The sequence below is a fragment of the Chelonia mydas genome, chromosome 4 (assembly GCF_015237465.2).
Source record: "Chelonia mydas isolate rCheMyd1 chromosome 4, rCheMyd1.pri.v2, whole genome shotgun sequence".
NCBI lineage: Eukaryota > Metazoa > Chordata > Testudines > Cheloniidae > Chelonia > Chelonia mydas.
In genome coordinates this window covers 11623068-11640316 of record NC_057852.1, presented here as the reverse complement: position 1 = coordinate 11640316, position 17249 = coordinate 11623068, and positions in this window count along the sequence as shown.

Genomic DNA, 17249 nt, shown 5'->3' with positions numbered 1-17249 from the left:
GTTAGGCATGAAAAACGCAAACACAGCAAACACTAAAGGCCAGATTTTTAAAGGTATTTAGGTGCCTAAACATTCATTGGGCCAGAGAAAGCATGTGAATGACTTTCTAGCCTAGTGGCTAGGGTATCATCTAAGGGGGGCAGCCTGGGCTCAAGTTCCTACTCCAGTGACTATTTCAGTACTTATATAACGTGGACCATCATCAACAGGAGAGCTTGAGAAAGCTGCACCCTAGAATACCTGCTAGCCCAGTGGGTAGGGAAGTCATGGGTGATACAAGAGATCTAGGTTCACGTCCCTGCACCAGGTCAGGTAGAGGAGGGTCTCCCAAATCCCAGGTGAGTGCCTGCACCAGGGAGCTATTGGCTGAAAAGGAGGGGGCAGCACCACCACATTGTGTGGGGCCTGATCTGGTAGATGCCCTTTGTGGGCACCTCTGAGCACACCTACTGGAGTGGACCCCTGCAGGCAAGACAGGCAGGGGAATTGCCAAATTCATGAATCCTATGGGGCTTAGGTGTGAGATAGGCACCTGGCAGCTTGACTTAGATGGCTTTGCACATGCCCACCAACAGACATTCAGGTGCATACAGGGTTAGGTGGCAGCTGAGCAAAGGTTTTGCGTATCTAAATGTTGGACGTAGTTGCCTAAACCCATTGTGTAGCTAGCCCTAGGTGCCTAACTCCCCTTGATTGCAATGGGAGCTAGGCACCAGGCGGGTTTGAAAAATATCAATAGGTGTCTACCTGCATCTTTAGGCATATAAATATCATTAAAAATCTGACTCTCAGGGCCAGATTTTCAAAAAAGCCCAGAGCTCCCACTGAGAACAAGGAACGTGGAATGTCCCAGTGGGAGCCAATGGGTGTTGAGCATTTTTAAAACTCTGGCCATAAATCTGCACCAGAATGTTTTCATTATAAAGTGGATGAAAATGCCTGTGTCCTTATATGCCCCATCAGCCTCGACCAAAGAGTAAGATGCTTAAAACAACATACTGATGAAAAGAGCCATCTTGGTGAAACAGTCCTGAGAACCATAGTACCTAAACTCAGCATGCATCAAAAGGATTAAAATGTGGCCTTTGTCTGTGGGAAAAGCACTGTTTGTGCCGCTTTAGTGAAGGCCATGAGGATCGAGATGAACCGGGAAGCTATTCTCAACATTATACACTAAGGGTATGTCTACTCTACCCGCCGGATCGGCGGGCAGCGATCGATCCAGCGGGGATCGATTTATCGCGTCTAGTCTAGACGGGATAAATTGACCCCCGAGCGCTCTCCCGTCGACTCCTGTACTCCGGCTCCGCGAGAGGTGCAGGTGGAGTCGACGGGGGAGCGGCAGCAGTCGACTCACTGCGGTGAAGACACCGCGGTAAGCAGATCTAAGAACGTAGCTGAAGTTGTGTAACTTAGAGGCATCCCTCCCCCTAGCGTAGACCAGGGCTAAGGAAACCCCAAGGTGAACAGTGCAGTCACCATTTTCTTTCCAAGAGGCACTGGGAAGAGAATTTTTGGCAGACCCAGAGCAGGAGTTAGGCATGTAGTTAGAGCAAAATATAAGTCACATAAGGTAAAATTGCTAACTGAGAGGGAGGTAACCGGTCTAGGGAGCCTAGTGGAACCTGCTGTTCCAAGGGCTGGTGTTTCCATTGGGCCCACATTTACTAAAACAAACCCCATCAGTTCCATGTGTCTCCACGAGCAAGGAGGGTAATAAATGACCCAGGGAATCCATCATGGAACTACTGAAATGCCCTACACACCCCTTAGCTCAGCATGGCATGTGTACATGCAGGTGACCACAATGACAGCAGGATATGGCTGAAAGCTGGAATTCCAGGGCCAGTATTGGACTCTAACACTGGGTAAAATCCCAGTGGACTAAACGGGATGGGTTGGAACACCTGGAAAGGAGAAAAATATATTCATTCATTAAGTGTCCCAAGTCACTGTAACAGCACCTACATATTTGCCTGCATTTGTGCTATGTCACAGCCCCTTGCAATCTCCATCTTTTCACACACAATACATACAGAAGTGAATGTGCCCCAGTGTCTAAAAATCACTAACGTCTGTACAAATATTAATTAAACATACAAGTCACATACAGGAAGATTAGTAGTAGTAGGAATTTGTGATAGTGTCCACGGTGTACTAGGCCCTTCTGAGAACCTAAGGACAGCCCATGTGCTGAGCTACTCACAATCAAGCAGCCAGAACTCAGGGAAGGGCCTCAACAATAGGCAAATTATTTAGAAGTCACCTTGATTCACCTCAGGCAGTGCAGCGAAGGGAATATTAAGAGGGACTTAAATGTGGACAGGGATGAGCGCAGGGTGGTCACGCCCTGCCTAAGGGGCTGCGTAGGCGACTGTATGAGACTCTTACAAAGAGGGGACTGGCGAAGAGGAGAGGACAGGGCAACATGCAAAGCTTGACACGTGAGGATCTGTAGAAGGGTCAGCGTGACAAAGAGTTTTGAGGGCAGTGACAAGGAGCTGAAATGCAAACTGGTATTTGATGGGGCGCCAATGGGAGTATTGTAAATAGGAAGTAACATGATCAGACTGCTGGGCAAGGAAAAAGGGGTTAGTGGCTGCATTTTGCATGGGCTGGAGGGGGGCGACGCGTGTGTTTTTGGGAGAGAAAGGAGGGATCGAGATGCTGAGGGGGAAGTGGTGGCAGGATTTGGAATGGGCTGGATGTGTGGGGTAAAAGAGCGGGTCTGTTGCCCCTGTAAGGGCGTCAATCTACAACAGTTTGGTACTTTAACCAGAGTCACCCAAACAGGTCACTTTACACAACACTGGATTTGTTTTGGTTAAAAAAATAAAAGCTTATTTAACTACAAGGAGATAGATTTTAAGTGAATACAAGAAGAAGGCATTAAAGTCAGAAATGGTTACAAAAGAAATGAAGATAAAACACTTTCTAGTAACTAAACTTAACCAGCTAGACTAGATTCAAGGTAAAATCCTTACCACATGCGCCCACTTGAAGGAATTGTAGTGAATGTAATATTAACAAACAAACAAAGGCAGCCTGCATACCCCACACCCCAGCTCAGCTTGACCAGAGCACAACCACCCCCTTGCAGCCTCACTGTGTTCCTTTTTACTTTTTCAGCAGAGCTCCAAACCCTTAAAGATACAGGGTGCAGGAAATGATAACCCTGACATTCCCTTTTGAGCGCTACAGGGGCAGGCCCTTTAAGGGCCAGCCGCCTGGGGGTCAGCCAGCCCTGCTCACTAATCAGGTGCAGCTGAGGAAGGGACAGGGACTCCCCTATAGGGAGCCGGGCTGTCAGTATGGAAGGAACAGCAGGGAGGTCCCTGGGAGAGGCTACCAGAGTCCCCTGGGAGGGGAGGTAGTGGGGACCTGCCGGGGAAAAGAGTCTCCTGGGTGGTGGGGCTCAGCTGAAAGGGGGGAACAGTCCTGCAATAGGCCCTGAAGCAGGAGGGAGAGAGTGACAAAGGGAAAAAAATCCCAGGGTGCGCTGAGGAACTGGGTATGTGTTTTTGCTTATTGCAGGAAAACAAAAGGGCTGGGGACAAGTCCGCACCTTCCAGTTTTTTCGTTTCCCACCCCTCACAATCCCATGCGGTTGTTTCCCTGCATGCCCACAGTTCTGGGGTCTGTGCACGGAACAGGGAGTTCGGAGATTAGTAACACTCACACGTAGGATCTAGACAATGGAAACCAGTTCTGCCCACCTTCAAATGCAAAACACTTGGGCAAGTGAAACCTCCCCTGAGCCTTTATTGCCCCATCTGTGTAATGGGGTGGAAAGGCCCCGTTAGCAAACATGGATGAAAAGAGCTACACACATGCTAAGTATAATCATGCACTCAAAAGAAATGCAGTATTTACAGCCGATTTGTACCTGAGTTTTCAGAGCCTTGGAGAAGTCAAGAGGGAAAGTCACACAGATAATGCCTGTCATTAAAGTGACTGAAAGCAATATTCCAGCATGACCGTTCGGAGACGCTTGCCCAACCACAGTGCTGCTCCTCGCCGGCCCTGCCTGTCCGAGAAAGGTTTCAGGATACAGAAAAATACCTAACACTCCATAACGCCCTGGCAAGGATGTGGGTAAACTGCACATTGGAATCTTCTATGTTAAATGATGCACAAAAAGTCAGAACTATACGCTACTGATTGACAGAGAGCAAAGCACCAGTTGCACATCAAAGCCTGGTGTGGTGTGACACAATAGTCAGCTGTGTCCATAGCCTTATCTTCTAGTGAGGCAGCCACTACGCACTCTGCTATGGGATACGGGACCCATCTGGGGGCTTCATGTGTTTGCTGGGGAAAGTGGATTTCAAATGCCCAGAAGAGTAGGATACTGTGCAAGTGTCCTCTAAACTCACTCTCAGGGCTCCATAAAGCCACAGTTAACACATATGGTTACACACTACCAGTTGCTTCCTGGCCATAAGCGGAGTTTTGAAACTTAGTCTAAAGTTTCCGCCATTAGCAGTGCCCTGAAGTATGTTTAAAGTGTGAGGAAATAACCATTAATGCAGACTGGCATTTATCTTTGCACGCTCCGATTAACAGTCTAGTGCTGGGGAAAAAACAAGTGGAAAAAGAACATGCACAACGGAGACAGGGGGAGACGAGACTGGTGCATAATGCCTTGGATAATGTACACTCTGAAGTGCAGTCCTGGTCAGAAAATTAACTTGGTAAAAGTGGAAGCTGCTTACTTAATAGGTCTTCTCCCTCAGTGTGCCCTTGGTTCTGTCTGCTTACTACACTGACTTAGACATGTTCACTGCTAATGCCAGCAGAGTTATCGGAGTGTGAGAGGGATGCTATTCTGGCTTGAGCATCAAAAATACATGAACGTTCCGACTAGAGAAATGTTAGCTGTGGCTGCTAAGAGCAATCAGGCTATTTTCACAAAGAAACTTCTAAGAGTAGAATGCCACTTAAGTAAAAATCCCACCCCAAGTGCTGCCCAGTTTAGTGAGGTCTAGGTTTAGCTGAGGGTCAGCCTCTTCCTTTTCGGTACTGAGTCTGTGACGCTCCTTCCACCTCATCCCAGCAATGAGGGGTGTCCATACAGCACGTCTCTCTCAGAACACACCCATGTGCCAACCATTCTTCTGGACCTGCTTCAAGTATCCCAGTGCATGCTGGGATATCCTGGAGCAGAGTGCCTGTTGGTTATGCACACAGAGCAGCACAGCATACGGATGGCCTGCTACCCAGAGAGCTGAAAGGAAGAAGAACCAACCAAAGTGGTTAGACTGACATGGTTACGGGTCTCATCAAAAATGAAAAAAACCATGGGCCAAAACAGTGAAACAAATGTGGCTAGGGCAGACTATGAGTTTATAGGCTTTAAGGCCACAAAGGACGACTATGGCCATCTAATCTCATCTCCTGCATAGCAAAAGCTAGAGCATCCCAGCCAGTGAGTCCTGCACTGAGACCATCACTTCTGGTTGAGCTGGAGCAGATCATTTAGAAAGAGACGCCCAGTCTGGATGGACAGGTGCCAGGTGATGTAGATTTCAGTGTCATTCATTCCCCTCACTGTGATTAAACACTTTGTGTGTGGACACAAGCCACAACTGGACACTACCATGTCACTAACTGGTTGCGGGCAAGTCTGAGTCGTCGTGTAGACAGAGCCTGGTGGGGAGATGTTCAGGGCTGGGCACTTAGCTCCCCCCCAGTGCAGGGCCCAGGTGCCCGGTCTAGCAGAACAGCCTTGGCAGGACAGCAGACTTGGGTCCTTTGGTGAAGACAGGCAGTGAGCGCAGTCCCTGTTTGCAGGCACTAGGTCAACAAAGTTATCTGGTAAACACTAACCATTTTCATCCCCACCTCCGCTGCCCTTCCCCAGGCCGTGGCTGCTGCGCATAGTCTCCAGGCAACAGCACATTCCTGAATTCCAGGCTGGAACATTAGCAGCAATCTGAAGATGAGCAACAAAGCAATAATCAAAGAAATAATCAGATGTCACTGCTATTACTTCCTCTAATCATCCTTAGCTTCCAAGCCCTTCTGATGAGCAGGTAACAAGAGCCCAGCAGCCCCCTGTGCCTGACTGCCATCTGCCTACACATATAGGAAGTGACAGGAGCAGGCTGACTGCAGCCAAGTGGGTATTCTTGGTCTAGGCTAGCTTGCCTCTCTCTTCTCCTTTCTCTAAGAGCCTGGAATGATTGTGATGAATTAAAGATCAGCTGCACTACAAACTGCCTTATGTCAGTGTTCTTATTCAACCATGCAAAATCCTGCTGTCCCCTGCCCTCCCAGCCAGGGAGGAGATGGAAGAATTCTTCAATCGCAGTAACTTTGCGGGAAGTAGCCAATGCATCTGCGGGTCTTTTAGTGCAGTGCAGACATACACAGAGAGCTCAATCTATTTTGCTTAACAAAGAGGAGGTTAAGGGGTGACTGATTACAGTCTATAAATAATTACAGGGTGGGGGGAATAATTACAGGGTGGCTCTTTAATCTAACAGAGAAAAGTTGTAATGGTGGTATGTAATTTATCCCTTAAATCAGCCTCTGCACCACTTGACTAGTGGGTAGCTAATGTTTTGCCAATTTTAAAAAAGGTCTCAGAGGTGATCCTGGCAATTACAGTCCGGTAAGCCTGACCTCAGTACCAGGCAAAGCAGATAAAACTATAATAAAGAACAGAATTATCAGCCACAGAGATAAACACAATATGCTGGGGAGGAGTCGACATAACTTTTGTAAAGGGAACTTTTGTCTCACCAATCTATTAGAATTCTTTGAGGGGGTCAACAAGCATGTGGACACCGGTGATCCAGTGGATATAGCGTACTTAGACTTTCAGAAAGCCTGGACAAGGTCCCTCACCAAAGGCGCTTAAGCAAATCAAGCAGTCATGGGATAAGAGGGTAGGTCCTCTCATGGATCAGTAACTGGTTAAATGATAGGGAAAAAAGGGTAGGAATGTGGTCAATTTTCACAATGGAGAGGGGTAAATAGTGGGATCCCCAAGGATCTGTACTGGGACCTGTGCTGTTCAACATCTTCATAAGCGGTCTGGAAAAAGGGATAAACAGTGAGGTGGTAAAATTTGAAGATGATACAAAACTAGTCAAAATAGTTCAATCCAAAGCAGACTGCGAAGAGCTACTAAGGGATCTCACAAAACTGGGTGACCAGGCAACAAAATGCCAAATGAAATGCAATGTAGATAACTGCAAAGTAATGCACGTTGGAAAACATAATCCCAGCTATACGTATAAAATGATAGGACCTAAATTAGCTGTTACCACTCAAGAAAGAGATCTTGGAGTCATCTTGGATCGTTCTCTGAAAATATCCGCTCAAAAAAGCTAACAATGTTAGGAACCATTAGGAAAGGGATTGATAATAAGACAGCAAATATCATAATGCCATTATATCAGCGTTTCTCAAACTGGGGTCCACGAGGGTACTCCAGGGGCTCTGTGAGTCATGTCCAGGGCCGCCAGCCCTGCTGATCAACTCCACCCCGTCCCTCCCAGTGCTTCCTGCACATCTCGGAAAAAACAGTTACTCACCTTCTCATAACCGTTGTTCTTCGAGATGTGCTGTTCACATCCATTCCAAATGGTTGTGTGAGCACCCCGTGCACAGTCATTGGAAAGTTTTTCCTTACCAGCTCCCGTTGGATCAGCCGTGGAGCCCCCTGGAGTGGCGCCTTCATGGAGCTTGATATAGGACCCTGCCGGCTACTCTAACAGAAGGGAAGGCGGGTGGGTATTGGAATGGACATGAACAACACATCTCGAAGAACAACAGTTACGAGAAGGTGAGTAACGATTTTTTCTTCTTCCAGTGCTTGTTCATGTCAATTCCAAATCAGGTGACTCCCATGCATCATCTCTGGCATGCTGGGTGACAGCATAATGAGAGGTGAACGTGTCCAGCGAGGACCAAGTCACTGCCCTGCAAATTTCTTGTATCAGGACCTGAGCGAGGAACACCTGTGCTCTCGTGGAATGTGCCGTAAGTGCTGGGGCTGGGACCTTGGCCAGCTCGTAACGTGCGGATGCAGGATGGGATCCAGGAAGATATTCTTTGAGATCCAGTCTGCTACCACCATGAACAGCTGGTTTGACTGCCTGAATGGCGTACTGCACTCAATGTAGAATGCTAGTGCCCGCCGAACATCCAATGAGTGTAGCCTCTGCTCTCGACTACTGGCATGAGGCTTAGGATAGAAGACAGGTAGAAAAATGTCTTGGCTAGTAAGGAAGGATGACATTACCTTGGGAAGAAAGGCTGGGTGAGGCCTGAGTTGCACCTTATCCTTGTGGAAGACCAGCTAGGGTGGATAGGCGGTAAGGGCCTTTAACTCCAACAACTTCCTAGCTGATGTGATGGCAACCAGGAAGGCCACCTTCCATGACAGGTAGAGGAGCGAGCAAGTCGCCAGCGGTTCAAATGGGAGCCTCATTAGTCTGGAGAGAACCAGGTTAAGGTCCCAAGCAGAAACAGGCTGTCTCATCTGAGGATGTAGCCGTTCCAGACCCTTGAGGAAATGTCCTACCACAAGGTTGCCGAATACAGAGCATCTGGACACTCCCGGATGAAAGGTCGAGATAGCAGCGAGATGTACTTTGATAGCTGACACTACCAGTCCTTGTTGTTTCAGGTACAGAAGGTACTCTAGGATGAGTGGTGTAGACACCTGGAGTGGAGGTGTGTGCTGCTGGACACACCAGCAAGTGAACCTTTTCCATTTAGCCCTGGTGGATGGTTTCCTGCTGCCAAGCAGGACCTTACTTACCTGTTCGGAGCACAGAAGTTCCATGGGGTTTAACCATGAAGCTTCCAGGCCGTGAGATGGAGGGACTGGAGGTCTGGGTGGTGAAGGCGACCGTGGTCCTGAGTGATCAGATCGGGGCGGAGTGGTAACGAGATCAGGACATCCATTGACAGTTCCAGGAGCATGGTGTACCAGTGTTGTCGAGGCCACTCCGGGGCCACCAGGATTACCTCCACTCTGTCCCTGCAGACCTTGAGAAGTACTTTGTGCACTTGAGGGAGTGGGGGAAAGGCATACAACAGGCAGCCTCTCCAGGGTAGCAGAAATGTGTCCATGATCGAGCCAGGGTTGTGATTCTGGAAGGAGGAGAACACTGGACACTTTCTGTTGCTCCGGGGGGGGGAACAGATCCATCCTTTGGAAGATGGAGTGTATGACATCCGGGCGGATGGACCACTCGTGATTGTGGAACGATCTGCTGAGGTGGTCTGCTAATTCGTTCTGAACTCCTGGGAGATAGGACACCTCCAGGTGAATGGAGTGGGCTATGCAGGCTATCCCATAGGGCTTCTCAACATAGGGGAGAGGAACGGGCTCCACCCTGCTTGTTGATGTAAAACATGGCAGTGGTGTTGTCCGTCATCACTGCCACACACTGGCCTTGCAGCCAGCCCCGAAAAGCTTGGCATGCTAGGTGTACTGCCCTGGGCTCCTTGATACTGATATGGAGGGAGAGCTTGTCTTGTGACCATAGGCCCTGCGTTTGGAGATCTCCCCAATGTGCACCCCAACCCAGAGCTCACACGTCCACTACCAGGGACAAGGAGGGCTGTGGGCTGTGGAAGGGGACTCCTTCGTACGCCGTCCGAGGGTCGAGCCACAATTGGAGGGACTCGAGTATGTGCTCTGGTACCGTGACCACTGAGTTTAGGCTGTTGCGGGTGATAGGCCGACGCGAGCTACGCCTGCAGACGTCTGAGCCTCAGCCTGGCATGCCGGACCACATAAGTGCAGGCTGCCATGTGGCTGAGGAGACTCAGACATCCCCTTGCAGTAGTGGTCGGGTACTGCCTGAGGCCTTAAATAATATTTGACATGGCTTGGAATTGTGTCTCTGGCAGCAACGCTCTTGCCTGCACTGAGACGAGCACCACCCAGATGAACTCTATTCTCTGGGTGGGAGACAAGGTTGACTTGTTCACATTGAGGAGGAGGCCCAGTCTCTCAAAAGTGGATCTGACTAAATGGACCTGAGATTCCACCTGCGCAGTCAGTCATCGAGGTAGGCGTATACCTGCACCTGCCTCCTCCAGAGGAAGGCTGCTACAACTGACATGCACTTGGTGAACACTCGGGGGGCCACTGATAGACCGAATGGGAGGACTGTAAACTTAATAGTGTTTGTGGTCATCCACAAACCATAGGAATCGTCTGTGCGCAGGTCGAATGGCTATGGGGAAGTACACGTCTTTCATGTCAAGGGCGGCGTACCAGTCTCCAGGGAAGGGATAATCGTGCTTAGGGAAACCAGGTGGAACTTCAACTTCACCATGAATTCGTTGAGTCCTCGCAGGACTAGAATGGGTCTGAGACCCCCCCCTTTGCCTTGGGGATTAGGAAATAGCAGGAATAGAATCCCTTGCCCCTTAGCTCCTGAGAAACCTCCTCCACCGCTCCTATGGTGAGGAGTGCCTGCACCTCCTGGATAAGGAGTTGCTCATGAGAAGGGTCCCTGAAGAGGGACGATGAAGTGGGGTGGGAGGGAGGGGAGGAGCAGAATTGGGGAGAATATCCCACTTCTACTGTATGAAGAACCCAGTGGTCCGATGTTATTTGGGACTAAGCACAGTAGAAGTTGGATAGACGATTCATGAAACAAGGGGAAGGATCCATTGTCATGGTGGGTGCGCCGTCCTCGGGCGCACCTTCAAAAGGCCTGCTTTGAGCCCGACGGTGACTTGGTCAGGCCCTGATCCTGCCCGGGCAGGGGATGGGAAGGCTTGCGCCGGCCATTCCTGCCCCATGCCTATAAAAATCCTGCCTCGGCTGAGGAGGATATGGGCCCTGCTATTGTGATTGGGGCTTGAAATGTTTTTGTTGGGTTGCCCGAGTGTGTATGCCCAACAATTTCCTAGTCACCTGGGAGTCCTTTAAGCTGTGCAGCTTGGAGTCTGTTTGCTCCGAAAATAACCCTGCGCCTTCAAATGGTAGGTCCTGCAGGGTTTGCTGCACCTCCGGGGGCAACCCAGATGTCTGTAGCCATGAGCTCCTCCTCATGGCTACTCCTGAGGAAAGGGTGTGGGCGGCCAAGTCCCCCGAGTCCAACGAAGCCTGCAAAGAGGTTCGCACCACTGCCTTCCCTTCATCAACAATAGCCAAGAACTCAGCTCTCGAATCTGGTGGACTCAGCTCCTTAAACTTCAACATGGAGTCCCACAAGTTGAAGTTATATCTACTGAGGCTAGCTTGCTGGTTAGCTATCCTCAGCTGAAGGCCACCAATTGCGTAAACCTTCCTGATTTAGTTGGGGATTGGTCATGCTTTGAGCAGGGGGTTGGACTAGATGACCTCCTGAGGTCCCTTCCAACCCTGATATTCTATGATACTATGATTCCTGCCGAAAAGGTCCATCCTTTTCGACTCTTTGGATTTAGGGGCCGGCCCCTGCTGCCTCTGTCTCTCTTTCTCAGTAACTGCCGACACTACCAGAGAGCATGGTTGTGGGTGAGAGAACAGATACTCATATCCCTTACAGGGGACGAAGTACTTGTGCTCCACACCCCTAGCAGTAGGTGGGATTGAGGCAGGAATCATGTTATAGGCAATCCTCCAGAGGAGGTCCTGGTAGGCCCTGTGGTCAATTTGAGGAGGGCCCAAGGTTGAAGCTCCTGCCACCACCTCGTCCGGGGATGAAGATGAGGAAGCCAGAGGCAGTATGGGGTCCTCCTGGCCCTCCGGCTCCCTGACCTCCTCCTGGTCAGTGTCTGGAGCCTCTGTGGCGATCGTAGCCGAGGTCACATTAGCCTGGCCTTGCAATGGGTCTTGCTTTGGAGGCGACCTGGGCTGGTGGTGAGGCTTGTGCCAAAGTTGCCTCAGATCACCGGGGAGTAGGCTGGTCCTTGGCTGGCTGGGGTGGTCGGTGCTCAGAGGCCACCAAACGGGAGCCCCTGGAAAAGAAGCCCTGGGCCTGAGAGCGTGACTGCCGCATCATGGTTGGTTGGCCTCTAGATGGCACCGGATGCTTATCTGAGGAGCTGGAGGCTTATCTGGAGGCTTATCTGAGGAGCTGTCATGGCAATTAAATCTCTGGTGGCTTCAAAAGTGTCTGGGGTGGAGGATAGATCCAACTCCTCCACCTGGCACTGCCCATCCATGGAGTCGCTGGGCGCCAGACTCGACGGTCCCCTGGGGGAAACCAAAGTTGACAACTGCAGCGCACACAAACCTGACGGGCATTGACATGAACAAACACTCAAAGAACAGCTGTTCAGCGGTGTGCAGGAGGTGCTGGGAGGGAGGGGAAGGAGCAGGGATGGGTTGGAAAGAGGCAGGGAAGAGGAGGGGCAGGGGTGGAGTGGGGGTGGGAAGAGGTGGGGCAGGGGCATAGCCACAGGTGGGCCTGGGTGGGCCGTGGCCAACCCACTTAGCATCCAGGCACACCCCTTAGTCCAGGCTCTGCTCTGGCCCAGTGCTTGCTCCGCTCCACTCACCTACGCAGCGCACGTACTGGGAAGTGGGGTTGGGGCACAGACATTTGTCCCACTCTGCCTGCCCGGCACACCTGCCAGGGAGCGGGGTTGGGATGCGGGGGCTTGCTCTGCTCCATCTGCCTGGTGCTTCTGCCAGGGCCAGGTGCGTGGAGCAGGACAAGCCCCCGCGCCCCGACTGCAGCACCGGGCAGGCGGGTGGAGCGGGGCAAGCCCCCATGCTCCCACCCTGCTCCCCGGCAGGAGCGCCGGCGGGTGGAGGTAAGGGAGCCCCCATTTTTCCTGGGCCCTGGGTTGGCCCAGTGGCTAATCCACCACTGGGAGGAGGATGATTGGGCGGCCAGCGGCAGTAGGGGAGATCTTCAAAAAAGGTAGGCCGGCCACCTGGGGGAGCCAGGCCCGGCGTGGGGTGCTGGGACCTGGAAGGGAGCCGGGAGCCATGCACGCTGGAGAGCAGAGTCTCCGCCTGGAGCTGGGTGCATGCCTGGAGCCCCGAGGAGCCCCTGGCCAGAGGATCCATCCATCGCTCCCCGCAAGGCTGGCTGCAGGGGGTGAGGGGAGGTGGGCCTCCCATCCCCCCTGTAATTGCCTGCTCACCCAAAGTCAAGGCCCACCCAAATATCCCATGCTGGCTACACCACTGGGGTGAGGACATGGGGGAAGGGGTGGAGTGTGGGCGGGGCCTGGGGCTAAGTGGGGGCCCTGGGGGCCCGTGAAAAATTTTAAATCTAAATGGGGGTTCTCGGCTTGCTAAAGTGTGAAAACCGTTGCATTATATAAATCCATGGTATGCCCACATCTTGAATAACGTGTGTCGTTCTGGTTGGCCCATCTCAAAAAATGTCCATTAGAATGAGAAAAGGGGCAGAGAAGGGCAACAAAACTGATGAGGGGGATGGAACCGCTTCCGTACGAGGACAGATTAAAAAGATGGGAACTGTTCAGTTTAAAAAAAAAGAGAGGCCGAAGGGGGGATTTGAGCTGGGTCTACAAAATCAGGACTGGGGTGGAGAACGTGAATAGGGAAATGTTATTAGCCCCTCACATGACACCTGAACTAAGGGGCGGCAGATGAAATTAGAACTATAACTGGGGTCAAAAAGATTAGATGAGTTCATGGAGGATAGATCCTTCAATGGCTATTCGTCAAGATGGTCAGGGATGCAAACCCATGCTCTGTGTCCCCCTAAACCTGAGTGTCAGAAGCTGGGACTGAACGACAGGGGATGGATCATTCAACACCTGCCCTATTCTGTTCATTCCCCCTGAACCATCTGGCACTGTCCACTATCCAGGATACCGGGCTAGAAGGACTATCGGTGTGACGCAGTATGGCCATTCTTATATTCTTACAACACACTTCAATGGCTGAAAGCTAGACAAATTCAGACTGGAAATCAGGCATAATTTTTTATCGGCGAGAGTAATTAACCATTTGAACAATTTAGCAAGGGCTGTGGTGGATTCTCCATCACTGACAACTTTTCAATCAGGATTGGATGTTTTTCTGAACGTTATCCTCTAGTTTGAGCAGAAATGAATTCAGTGAAGTTCTCTGGCCTGTTTTATACAGGAGGTCAGACTACATGATCACAATGGTCCCGTCTCGCCTTAGAATCGAGCAATCTATTAACTATTTGCTGCCCTACAGAAAACATGCCTCATTTTATTACACACACACACATGTGCAGCAGGTGCGCACTCCTCCTCGGAGTAGTTACAAATATAAAAAACATTGTAAAATACAGAATGTTGCTGCAGTTGCACACGGTGGCATTTCTTTGCTAGAAAGGAAGCCTCAGGATGTCCAGTCGCTCAAGTGGGATAAGAGGGAGACTGCACCTCTGATCTAGTCCAACCTAACTTCAGCTAGACCAGAGTCTGTCCCGAAGACAAGAGCCACACCGCAGCCTGGCACTGTCAACAGTCGCCTCCTACCTGCAAGAAAAAAAGAATCTATTCATTCGTCCTTTCCCAGTCTTCTATTTTGACTGATTAGGAGAAATGACTTTACAGCATGTGCGCTTTGTAAGCAGCCAAGATGATTTTGATTTTACTATTGTCAACATTCCTATCATTTAAGAACAGAAACAAAGCTAGTTTTGTAACTTACAATGTGTCCTGCACACTTAGGTTAATAAACCAGGAAGGTTTTTTTCCCTTTTTGTTTTTTTCCATTGCTTTTCATAAAGGAACGGACAATAAAAAGTCCAAAGAGATAAATGACTTGCAGCTTGTATGTGGTTCCAAATACTGCACGCTTGAACAGAATTGTGCAGTTGCACAAGTTTACAATTCATCACAGCTGAAAGACCAGACAATACAAAGCCAGACAACACCATGAAGACATAACATCTTACAGTGGGGTGGGGTCACCAGTCAAAGTAGGAGAAGAGATACATGACTCGGCAGAGGAGGGAAGGAGAGGACCCAGGGGCGGAGAGGGAAGGGATCCAAGGGGGAGAAGAGGAGATGTTTGAAAAAATGGAGGACTGCCATTCTTTGAGTCATCTCAATATTTTTATCCAAATGAATCTAGAAATGGGGGCCAAATTTCTTTGAATTCAAATAGTTACTGTCTATGGTGATAAGCCTATACTTGCTTTGCTTGCTAACTCAGACTGGTCCAAAAACCACTGTCCTATCCTGGACAGAAGCCCACCCTTCCATTTTTGTGAAATCCATGCATGCGCATGGTGACCATTGCAGCCCTCATGAGCCAACAACTTTGTGGCAGAGTTATCCCCCGATCAGCAGGTAAGTAGCCCAGGATGTAATTTTAGGCTGAGGTTTGACTGCTGAGGTGGAGCATTATCTTAACTCTTGTGTCCACAACTGCCTGACTATTGGACAGGCCCATGGCATATGCATCAGGGTTCCTCTTCCTTTGTCACAGCGCCAACAAACATCAGGGGACAAGACCTTTATCTCCTGCAACCTCGGTGGCGTCCAATACGTTTTGAATCAACTCTTTCGATGTATCCCGCATAGCCTGAGATCCACAGAGGCGTTTGTAACATTATGTAATATTCTCTGCCGCTGGCGTTCTTTCAAGGGCTGTGGTAATTCCCCTTCCCATGCTTTCACAAAGAACTCCATGCCAATGGACTTCCTCTTTTTGACAGTATACATAGTGGACATGGGCCTGGGGAGTTTATGAAGCATTTCCAAGGTTCCTAGTAGCTCTGGGCCTCTGGCAGTCCTAGGGCATCCAAACTAAATTGATATGTTAACAAATATTTTCATTCTAAGTACTGCCACTCCACTGAGGGTCTCAGGTCATATTGCTTTAGCATTAGAGAAAGGACAAATCAAGCCCCCTTGGTTTTTTTCCCTCAAGGGCCATCATATTTTCTCCACATTCCCCCCTTTCGGCAGATGCAAAACTAATAAGTCTACTTCTAAATAAGCCTTGAGCATATCCCAATAGCCTGTTAGAAGACGTTGAGGGATCATTTGTCCACAGCAGTGGTTTTCAGCCTGTGGTCCTGCAGACTCCTGGGGGGTCTGTGGACTATATCTAAGGGTCCACTAAAGGTTGTTGTTACTACAGAGCAGTGGTTTTCAACCTGTGGTCCATGGACCTCTAGGGACCTCTGCAGACTACGTCTAAGATTTCCAAAGGGGTCCACACCTCTGTTCAGAATTGTTTAGGGGTCTGCAAATGAAAAAAGGTTGAAAACCACTGGTCTATAGGAACAGACCAATTTCTGTTTCAATCAATTTTTTAAATAGGAATCTATAAGAAGTGAAGGATTAAATCTCCATCTACATGGCTGTTTCAAACCCGGGTCTGCTGCTACTCAGAGTTATCAAAGCATGATCAGAGACAGTAATTATATCAGTGGAGGAATCAATTACAGAATTTACCAAAAAGAAAAGGAGTACTTGTGACACCTTAGAGACTAACCAATTTATTTGAGCATAAGCTTTCGTGAGCTACAGCTCACTTCATCGAATTTACCAAGTCTTTTGTGGTCAAGAAGAAAACTACACAAGAATAGGACCTATGTACCAGAGAAAAGTATAAATAGTCCCTACCCATTGGACGTATGCCACCACATATCATATATAGTCCCAAATTTTTAATGTGCAATTCCAGGGCCCTTCCATGTTTGGCTGGCTTATGACCATGTGGGTGAGATCTGTCCACAAAAGGATCAAACACTTCATTAATATCCCCAGCAATAACCGTAGGGTTATGGGTTCATATAATTTAGTAAAAAACCTATGAAAGGTTTCAGGATAATTGAGGTTAGGCCCAAACATATTAATGATGATTAGTGAAGATATGTTTGTGGTGACTTTAAGGATTAAAAAATGCCCTAATCTGAAATTGACGCAGAGACTGTTACTGCCAGCACTTTATGAATAAGTACAGCTACCCTCTGGAGTTGGATGAGAAGCAGCCAGGCACCGCTTTTCCTACCCAGTCACATTCTAATTTAGCAGCCTCATAGACTCTAAAGTCAGAAGGGACCATCGTGATCATCTAGTCTGACCTCCTGCACACCACAGGCCACAGAACCTCATCCACCCACACCTGTGATAGACCCTTAACCTCTGGCTGAGTTACTGAAGTCCTCAAATCATGATTTAAAGACTTCAAGTTACAGAGAATCCACCATTTACACTAGTTTAAACCTGCAAGTGCCCCATGCTGCAGAGGAAGGCAAAAAATTCCCAGGGTCTCTGCCAATCTGACCTGGGGGGAAATTCCTTCCTGACCCCAAATATGGTGATCAGTTGGATCCTGAGCATGTGGCAAGACCCACCAGCCAGACACC